General features: G+C 19.8%; 1 protein-coding gene across 2 annotated transcripts in view; it reads left to right on the top strand.

The window, feature by feature from the left end:
- Nucleotides 1-11188, top strand: part of LOC117175128 (transmembrane protein adipocyte-associated 1 homolog) — a 53713-nt gene that overhangs the window by 11548 nt on the left and 30977 nt on the right. The gene's annotated exons all lie outside the window — the stretch shown is intronic.

The following is an 11188-nucleotide window of genomic DNA, read 5'->3' as shown; positions in this document are numbered from 1 at the left end:
TTTTCCGCATGACTTGATTTTTACAAAAAATTTGATTTTGTACCAAAAAAATACGAATTTTTTAACCAAAATGTTTAATTTTTTACCAAAAAATTGAATTTTTAACCAAAAATGGAGTAGATACATTTTTAGGAGAATGAATGCTCAATCGAAACAAAAACGAATTTCCTACAAAACAGTTTAATTTTATACCAATTTGTTTAATTTTCAAGCCAAAAAGCCTAATTCTCTATAAAACAATTTAATTTTAAAAACGAAAACATGAAATAGCAACAAAAAATTTGAATTTGCAGTTTTAACAAAACTTTTTTACAATAAAAAGAATTTTTAATTTAATTTTGTAACGCAACAGAAAAATGAAATCATTTTTTTTATTGAAAATTCATATTTTTTGATTGAAAATAAATTCTTTTTATTTGAAGAGCCTATTATTATATTTTTGTTTACAAAATTATCTCTTTTACTTAAAAAATAAACTTTTTGTAAAAATTCAACGATTTTTTTTTAAAAGTCATTGTTTTTCGTCGAAAATTTATACTTTTGTAGAAAATTTATTTTTTGTTGTTGTTGAAAATTTATCTTTTGGTAGAAAATTCTATTTTTGTTGTTTTTGAACATTCAGCGTTTATATTTGAGCGCTAATAATTTGTATCAAAAAGTCTAATATTATATTTTTGACGTTCAGTTTAAAATTCTACAAATTGGTTGAAAGTTTATTTATTTAATTGAAAATTGAACTAGGTTCTTAAAAAGTCACCTTTTTTGTTTAAAATTAACCTCTTGGTTAAAAAAATCTATTTTGATTGAAAATTAGTTCTTTTGATCAAAACCAAAACAAATCAAAAACAAAAAAAAGTATTATATTTGTTTTTTTCAGAATTAATCTGATTTCAACTATTTTGTTAAAAAGTAATATTTTTTTTGTCGAAAATTCATCCTTTTTGGATTAAAAATTCTCTTTCAGTTAAAAAATCGTCTTTTTAGATGGAAAATTCTACTATTTGGTTGAAAATTCAACTGTTTTTCTTCTTCGGTTCAAAATTGATCCTTTTTTTATTGAAGGCTAATTATTTTTATTTGAAAAAAAAATATTTTTATTTTATAATTAATCTAAATTCAACTATTTTCTCAGAAAGCAATCTTTTTTTATATAAAAATTTCAACCCATTTTTTAAACATTTGTATTTTTGGATAGAAAATCAATCCTTTTGGTGTAAAAATCCGCATTTGTTAGAAAAGTCATATTTTTAGTTGAAAATTCGTCTTCCCTGCTTCAAAATTAAACTACTGGCTTGTAAAATATTCATCTTTTCAAATAAAAAATTTAAGATTACGTTTGAAAATGTAACTCTTCCTGGTTGGAGTTTAATCTTTTTTGTTTAAAAATTCGATCATTTGGTTCAATATTCGTCGATTAAGAAAGTTTAATAAAAAGTGTAAAAAATAATTTTCAAGAAAATAATCATATTTTAGACTTACGAGATCAATATTTTCAATCAAAATCACGGGTTTTTTTCAAACAAAATATGAACTTTTAACCGAATAGTTAAATTTTCAACAATATGCAAGAATTTCCAAAAGATTACCAAGCAGTTTAAATTTCTACCAAAAAGACGTATTTTAAATCAAACACTTGAATTTTTGAGAAAAGATTTTTTAGCCAAGAAAAAAAATCATCAATTATAATTAGTGGGAAAATTATTTCTGATACTAAATAAAAATTTCTAATAGATGTCTAACTATTTTTTAAGTTTATTTTGTATTCGTTTTCAGGTTATATAAATATAATTTTCCTAAGTTATTTGAGAAAATCTAAAAAATAATTTTTGAAGATGTTTAATTTTCTAAAATTACCCTAAAATATTACAAATTATTTTTGACAATTTTGGAAATATCTTGAAATATTTTACAATGTGTTTCAATATTCTCTTTCAATGAATTATTTGTTCGAAACAAGAAATCACTTTCAATTTTCCCAGAAATCTCAACAAAAACAATTTCATAAAATCCTTTCAAAATGTTAATTCTTTTTGAAATTTTATCAAAAATTCGAAACGTTATTTCAAGTAAATCGAAATTTTTCTTTAAATTAAAATATTTTTGAACCTTAAAAAAAAATTGCCTTAAAATCTTCCAGATTTTTTTCCGACGATTTTAAAAATCTTTAAAAATGTTCCGAGGAATCCTAAGAAAATTTCGTTTTTTTCTTTCAATCTTTCCAAATTCTTAAAAAGCTTATTTTTTGAAAAATAGAAAAAAAAAACAGAATTTGTTTACATTTTTTTTAAATCCCTGCTAAAATTTAAAAATTGTTTTCAAATCTTCAAGATTATTTTTGAAAATTTTCGAAACCCTTTAAAATATTTTGAAATTAAAAAAAAAAAACTGTCACTTGAAATTAATGTTTTCGATTAAAAAATCATTATAAGTTTATTTTGGAAAATATTTAAAACTATTTCTATAGTTTTCTAATTAGCTAATAAAATATTTTCGTTTGCAAGGCGAATTTTAAACAAGAAGATTAATTTTCAACTAAAATTATGAATTTTGAATTTCAACCAAAACCGACTAATTTTCAACTAAAAAATTCAAGATCAACTTTTATATCAAGAGATATCAATTATAGACTTAAAAACTAATTTTTTACCCAAAAACAATTTTCCAGCGAATAAGGATAAAAAATGTATCCAAAATTTTGAATCGTCACCAAAATAATTGAATTTTCTACGAGAAAAGAATAATTTTCAACGAAATAGTTAAATTTTTAACCAAAAAGATGCAGTTTAATGTAAAATAAAAATTCCTAATAACTATTTATGCATTATCTTTATTTATTTTTTTGGTTTTATAAAAGTAATTTTTTATAAAGTTCTTTAATAAATTCAAAAAGAGTTTTGAAGATTTCAGATAAACCAAAATAAAATTTCCAGAAAAAAATTCATTTTTAACCATATACTTAAATCTTCTATCAAAAATCTCATCGAAAAATGTACTAAATAAATGATATTTTAACCAAAATATTGTTGAAATTTAATTGTTAAAATAGTTGAATTTATTTTTAGAAAAAGAATACCAAGCAGATTCATTTTCTACTAAAAAAAAAAATGAATTTGCAAACCAAAAAGAAAAATTTTGAATCATATACTTCAATTTAAAAAAAAATGAATTTTTAGTCAAGAAAGAAAAAAATTTCAGAAAATTAAAATTTTTGGGAAAAATAATTTCTGATACTAATTAAAAATTTCTAAAAGACATTGAACTATTTTTTTAATTTATTGAACTTAAGGTTATATAAATATAATTTTTCTAAGTTATTTAAGTAAAGCAAAAAAGATTTTTAAAGATTTAAAATTTTCTTTTTTAAAACTTTTAACGTTACAATTTTGATTCTTCTATTTAAAAAATGTTTAATTTGTAAGCGAAATTGAATTTTTATGTAGAAATAATAATTAAACACTTATTATTTGTAGAAAAAATTAAGCAATTTTAAGAAATATTCAGGAGTTTTGAGAAGATTCAAAATTAATTGTAAACTTTGAAATGATGTCAAGTAAATTAAACGAAGTGTGTAAAAAATTTCTTAGAACTTCTTAACATATTTTAAAAGCAATAAAATTTTTCCTACAATTTTGGAAATCTCTTAAAATCTTTTTAAATAATCTGTTAAAATAATTATCCAAAATGAAAAGTCATTTTTAATACCATTTCAAGTTCTAAATTAATTTTAAATCTTTTTAAATATTCCAATTATCTCTTGAAATTATTCTAATTTTTTCTACAAATAATAAATGTTCAATTAATATTTATAAATCCAAATTTGCAGAATTTTCTAAAAGTTGTAGGGCAAATTTAATTAATTTTAAAAGTTAATTAGAAGTTCTGAAAAAATTTCAAAAATAATTTTAAATTTGAAAAAATTTTAAACAACTTCTAGATTATTCCAGATTTTTTTGGTTTTATAAATATAATTTTCATAAAGTCAAAAAGATTTTTGAAGATTTCAGATAAAGAAAATCAAAATTTCAAGAAAAAAAATTCATTTTTAACCAGATATTTAAATTTTCTATCAGAAGAAATATATTCTTATCGAAAAATGTCATCCATAAATGGTATTTCAGCAAAAAATATTGTTGAAATTGAATTGCAATTATTATAAATTGACTCGATCCGCTCGAATTATTCCTAAAATTACCCTAAACATTCCAGATTATTTTTGACAACGTTGGAAATCTTTTGAAATATTTTACAATGTGTCTTATTATTTTCTTTCAATTAATTATTTTTGAAAAATAAAAAATCACTTTCGATTTTCCCAGGAATTAAAAAAAAAACTATTTCAAAAAAACCTTTCAAAAGTTTAATTATTTTTGAAATTTTTTCAAAACTTCGAAATATTTTTTCGAGTGAATCGAATTTTAAATATTTCTCAATATTAAAATAAATTAGTTTAAAATTTTCCAGATTTTTTTCCGAAGATTTTAAAAATCTTTTGAAATTTAGAAAATTTTTCCGAGCAATGCTAAGAAAATTTCGTTATTTTCTTTAAATCTTTAAAAATGCTTAAAAATCTATTTTTTGGAAAATAGAAAAAAAACTTTTCTTTTTAATTCTGCTCAATTATAAAATTTGCTTTAAAATCTTCTAAATTCTTTTTCAAGACTTTCAAAATCGTTTGAAATATTTTGAAATTTAAAAGAAAAATATTCTAATTTTCTTAGAAGTGTTTTTATTGTCTTAGAACTTTTCGAATTCTTAAAAGGCTTTTCTTTTGGGAACATTTTTAAAACTATTTCTATACTTTTCTATTTAGCCAATAAAATATTTTTATTACAAAAAAAAATTGAATTGAAACAAAAAGTATCAATTTCCATTAAAGTAGTAAAATACTAAAAAAAAAATTAATTTTCAACCAAAAAAGACGAATTTTCAAACAAGAAGATTAATTTTCAACTTCAACTTTCAAGTAATTAGTGTAATTTTCATTTAATTAAAAAAAAAAGATATTCTTAACAACAAAAAAACTGAATTTTCAATGAAAAATGTAATGATTAATATAAAAAAAATTTTAGTTTAAAATAAAAAACAGCTGGATTCAACAAATAAAAATTATTTTTCAAACAAAATGCTTAAAATTTTTCATTTTTCGAGCCACAAATAAGATCTTTCTACAAAACATTTGAAATATAAAAAAAATAGTTAAATTTAAGTTTAATAAATTAGTTTAAAAAAAACAACGAATTTTCAACTAAAATTATGAATCTTTAAACAAAAAAATTAACTTTTAGGAAAGTATTTCAACTTTCAACCAAGGAATATTTAATGTTTTAACCAAAAAAAAAAAAAAATTTTAAATAAAAAAAACATTCAAATTTAACGAACATAAAAAAAATTAAAACAAAATTCTTGAATCCTCAACCAATACATATTAATTTACGACAAATAAGTTGCATTTTTAAACAAAAAAGATGAAATTTCTTACAAAATAGATAAAGTTTCAATTAAATATTTGGTATTTTACCAAAAACATAAATTTTCAACAAAAAAGATTAATTCTCTGTCTAAAATACGAATTTTCAACAACATAAATAAATTTTTTTATTAAATTGTTGAATTTGCGAGCCGAAAATATGAATTTTCAACAAATCCGTTAAATTTCAAACAAAAATTCAATTTTTATTAAGACAGTTATATTTTTAATCGAAAAAGGTACAATTATTACAGAAAAAGATTTATTTTGAAGCCAAAAAGATGAATTTTCAAGTGGGCGTATGAATTTTTAACAAAATTGAATTGAATTTTCAACCGAAAAAGAATTTTTAATTAAATATATAAATTATCAATAAAATAGATGAATTTTCAACTAAAAAATAAATAAATTTTCAACCTAAATGTATAGATGTAAAATTTGAACTTAGGAATAAAAATTTTCAACTAAAAGAAACGAATTTCGAACGAAAAACTGAAATTTGAACAAAAACTTAAAATTTCAAGCAAAAAAAATCTTTTACAGTAATCTTTTTTAGTTGAGAGCCATTTTTTTTATACGGAAAAGTCCATTTTTGGTACAGAATTAATTTCTTTTGCTTATAAATTAACAATTTCGTTGAAGGATGAACTACTTTGTAAAAGAAATTTTTTTTACACGAAGATTATTCATCTCTTTGATTGAAAATTTAAAGATTTGATAAAAAATCACTTTTTTGTTCAATATTCGTTTCTTTTAGTTGAAAATTATTATGTTTTCTTTAAATTTGAAATTTAATTATATAATTTATGGTTGAGAATTGATCGTTTTTAGATGAAAATTCGTCTTTTCTGGTAGAAAATTTAATTATTTGTTTGAAAATTCTGAAATTTTGGACACTTTCTTTATTCATTGAAAAATCGTTTTTCTTTCGCTTTTTTCATTTAAAAATTGGACTATCTTGGTAAAAAGTTGATCTTGAATTTTTAATTAAAAATTAATCTGTTGTGGTTGAAAATTGCACTAATTGCTTGAAAATTGAACCACTTTGTTCAAAATTTTTGTTTTTGTTTTGAAGATTCATAATTATAGTTGAAAATTAAAATTCGAAAAAAAAAATTATTAATTACTATAAAAAATTAAAATTTTCATAAAGTTGTAAGACACTGAAAACACTTCCTTTAAACTCATAAGAAAATGTAGAAGTATTTTTCAATTAAAAACATTAATTTCAAGAGAAATTTTTTTTAAATTCAAAATATTTAAAACAATTCGAAAATATTTAAAAACAATATGGAAGATTTTTAAACAAATTTTATAATTTAGAAGGATTCAACAACAAAATTTAAACAAAATGTTTTTTTTTCTATTTTCAAAAAATAGGCTTCTTACGAATTTGGACAGATTTAAAGAGAATAACAAAATTTTCATAGGATTCTAAGGATTTTTTAAAAAATTTCAACAGATTTTTCAAATCGTCGAAAAAAATCTTGAGGATCTTAAGGCACTTGTTTTTAATGTTAAAAATATTAAAAATTTTAAGAAAAATTCGATTCACTCGAAAAAAACTTTCGAAATTTTGAAAAAAAAATTTTTTAAATTACAATTTTGAAAGGTTTTTTTTTTAAATTGTCTTTATTGACATTTCTGGGAAAATCGAAAGTGATGTTTTATTTTGAAAAAATAATTAATTGAAAGAAAATATTGTGACACATTGTAAAATATTTCAAAAAATTTCCAGAAATCTTAAAAAATCTTTTTAGATTTTCTCAAATAACCTAGGAAATTTATATTTATATAACCTTAAAAAAAATTTTAAAAAAAAAACTTAAAAAATAGTTAAATATCTATCTGAAATTTTGATTTAGTTTCATAAATTATTTTCCCCACAAATTATATTTTGGTGAAATGTTTTTTCTTTCGCCTAACAATTTCTTTGATTAAAAATTTAACTAGTTTGTTTAAAAAATGTAATTGGTTCAAAAATTGATATTTTTAGTTAGAAATTTAACTATATGTTTGAAAATTGACTTTTTTTTAAAGAAAATTATTCTTTTTGTTTGTAAATTCATTTATTTTCCACACAAATTAATTTATTTGGTTAAAAATTTAACGACTTTGTTAAAAATTAATTTTTTCCTTCAAAATTCGACTTTTTGGTAGAAAATTTAACTTCTCGTTTGAAAAATCAACTATTAGATTTTTAAATAAAAATTCAGAGTTGTTTTGTCAAAACATTATTTTTTAAATTGAAAAAATGTATGTATTTTCTTAAAAGTTCGGTTTTTTTGTAGAAAATAAATTTTTTGGTTAAAAATGCAACTGTGTAGTTGAAAATTAATATGTTTTAGTTAAAAATGTAAGTCTTTTGTTGAAAATTCATTTTTGTTAGCTAAACCCAAATGTTTTTAATTTTCTTTTTAGTCAAAAATTCATCTTTTTGGTTTAAGACTGAATTATTTGGTTGCAAATTCAAAATTTTGGATAAATGAAACAATGAAAACATTTCCTTTAGATTCCTAAAAAAATTTATTATGATTTATTATTTGAAAGCATTAATTTAAAAAGAGAATTTTAAAACAATTTCAAAATATTTCAAACGATTTCCAAAATCTTCAAAAAAATCTGGAACATTAAATGTTTTGTTATAAATTAGCAGGATTAAAATTTTGTTTAACAAAACGTGTTTTTTTTACAAAAAAAAGGAGCTTTTTAAGAATTTGGAAATTTTCTTAGGATTCCTGGGAAACTTTAAGAAGATTTTAAAAGATTTTTAAAACGTCGGAAAAAAATCTTGAAAATTTCAAGGCAATTTAAAAAAATTTTTGAAAAATATTTAAAATTTTAAGAAAAATTCGATTCACTTGAAAAAACATTTCGAAGTTTTGAAAAAACTTCAAAAATACTTACAATTTTGAAAGGATTTTTTTTGAAATTGTTTTTGTTGATATTCCTGGGAGAACTGAAAAGGATTTTTAATTTTTTTTAAATTTTAGTTGAAATTATTCTTCTTCTTCGAAAATTCGGCTTTTTGGTTTGAAAATTGATTTATTTTTGGTTGAGAAATCAACTATTTTCTTGAAAATCTGCCTTTTTGGTTCAGCTAAGTTTTTTTTTATTTTTAAATTAAAATATTTTATAAAAAGTAAGTTTTTAAGAATTTTGAAAAGGTGTGAAACAATGAAAACACTTCCGTTAGATTCATAAGAAAATTTATAATGATTTTATATTTGAAACCATTAATTTAAAGAGAAAAGTTTTTAAAAATTTCAAAATATTTCAAACGATTTTCAAAATTTTCAACAAAAAAATGTAGAACATGAAATTTTTTGTTATAAATTAGCAGGATTATTTTTTTTCAACGAAACGTGGTTTTTCCAAAAAAAGGAGCTTTTTAAGAATATGGAAATTTTCTTAAGATTCTTGTGAAACTTTTAGAAGATTTCAAAAGATTTTTAAAACGTCGGAAAAAAATCTGGAAGATTTTAAAGCAATTTAAAAAAAAATTGAAAAATATTTAAAATTTGAAGACAAATTCGATTCACTCGAAAAAACATTTCGAGGTTTTGAAAAAAATGTTTAAAAATTACAATTTTGAAAAGTTTTTTTTTCAAATTATTTTTATTGACATTCCTGGGAAAATCGAAAGTAATTTTTTATTTTGAAAAAATAATTAATTGAAAGAAAATATTGAAACACATTGTAAAATATTTCAAAAGCTTTCCAAAATTGTCAAAAATAATATGGAAGATATTAAGGTAATTTTACGAATTTGAAAATCTTCAAAAATCTTTTTAGATTTTCTCAAATAACGTAGGAAAATAATATTTATATAACCTTAAAATAAATAAAAAAACAAACATAAAAAATAGTTAAATATCTATTAGAAATTTTGATTTAGTATCAGAAATTATTTTCCCCAAAAATTACATTTTGGTGACATGTTTTTCTTTTTCAGCTAAAAATTTCTTTAGTTCAAAATTTAGCTATTTTGTTTAAAAAATATATTTAGTTCAAACATTGATATTTTTAGTTGAAAATTCAACTATGTGTTTGGAAATTTACTTTTTTTAAGAAAATTATTTTTCTTGTTTGTAAAATCATTTATTTTCTATAAAAATTCATTTCTTTGGTCAAAAATTAATTTTTTCGCTCAAAATTCGACTTTTCGGTAGAAAATTTAACTTCTCGTTTGAAAAATTACCTTTTTGGTTGAAAATGCACTATCTTTTGTTAGAAATTTAAGTATTTTTTTATAACCTCCTTTTTTTGGTTCAACATTATTACATTTTTCATTGAAAATACAGATTTTTTTGTCAAAAAATTATTTTTGAAATTTAAAAAATGTATGTATTTTCTCAAAAGTCCGTTTTTTTCTGTAGCAAATCAATTTTTTGGTTAAAAATGCAACTTTTTAGTTAAAAATTAATATTTTTTAGTGGAGAATTGAAGTATTATGTTGAAAATTCATTTTTGTTAGCTAAACCCAAATTTTTTAAATTTTAAACTAAAAAATATATATATTTTTTAAATAACAACACTTACATTTTTCGTGGAAAATACAGTACTTGTAGTTAAAAATATATTTTGTTAAATGTGTATTTCACCATTTTATTGAAAATTCAACTAATTGATTGTAAATTAATTTTTTTGTTTAAAATTAATGTCTTCTGCTAAAAATTCGTATTCTGGCAAAAAAATTAATCTTTTCAGTCTAAAATTCATCTTTTTGCTTTAAAACTGAATTATTTGATTTCAAATTCAAAATTTTCGATAAATTTTTTTTTATTCGCTGAAAAATCGGTCAAAAATAATTTTTTGTTGGAAGATTCAAAATTTTAGTTAAAAATTATTATTCTTCTTTGAAAATTCGCCTTTTTGGTTGAGTTAAATTTTTTTTTTTTAATGAAAATATTTTTTTTTTAAATAAGCTTTTTAAGAACTTTTAAAAGGTGTGAAATAATGAAAAAAACTTCCTTTAGATTCATTAGAAAATTTATAATGATTTAATATTTAAAACAATTAATTTAAAAAGAAAATTTAAAAACAATTTCAAAATATTTCAAACGATTTTCAAAATTTTCAAAAAAATGTGGAACATGAAAATTTTTGTTACAAATTAGCAAGATTATTTTTTTTTTAACAAAACGTGTTTCCAAAAAAAGGAGCTTCTTAAGAATTTGGAAATTTTCTTAGGATTCCTGGGAAACATTTAGAAGATTTCAAAAGATTTTTAAAACGTCGGAAAAAATCTGGAAGATTTCAAGGCAATTTTAAAAAAATTTTGAAAGATATTACAAATTTTCAGAAAAATTCGATTCACTTGAAAAAACATTTCAAAGTTTTCAAAAAATTTCAAAAATACTTACAATTTTGAAAGGTTTTTTTGAAATTGTTTTTATTGATATTACTGGGAAAACTGAAAGTGATTTTTTATAATTATTCTAAATTTTAGTTGAAAATTATTATTCTTCTTTGAAAATACGCCTTTTTGATTTGAAAATTGATTTTTTTTTTGGCTGAGAAATCAACTATTTTGTTGGAAATCTGTCTTTTTGGTTGAGTTTAATTTTTTTTTTAATGAAAATATTCTCTTAAAAAATAATATTTTTAAGAATTTTTAAAAGGTGTGAAATGATGAAAAAAACTTCCTTTAGATTCATAAGAAAATTTATAATGATTTAATATTTGAAACAATTAATTTAAAAAGAAAATTTAAAAACA

This window comes from Belonocnema kinseyi, chromosome 6, assembly GCF_010883055.1.
Source record: "Belonocnema kinseyi isolate 2016_QV_RU_SX_M_011 chromosome 6, B_treatae_v1, whole genome shotgun sequence".
NCBI classification, from domain to species: Eukaryota; Metazoa; Arthropoda; class Insecta; order Hymenoptera; family Cynipidae; genus Belonocnema; species Belonocnema kinseyi.
This window is presented reverse-complemented; position numbering and strand designations above follow the sequence as displayed.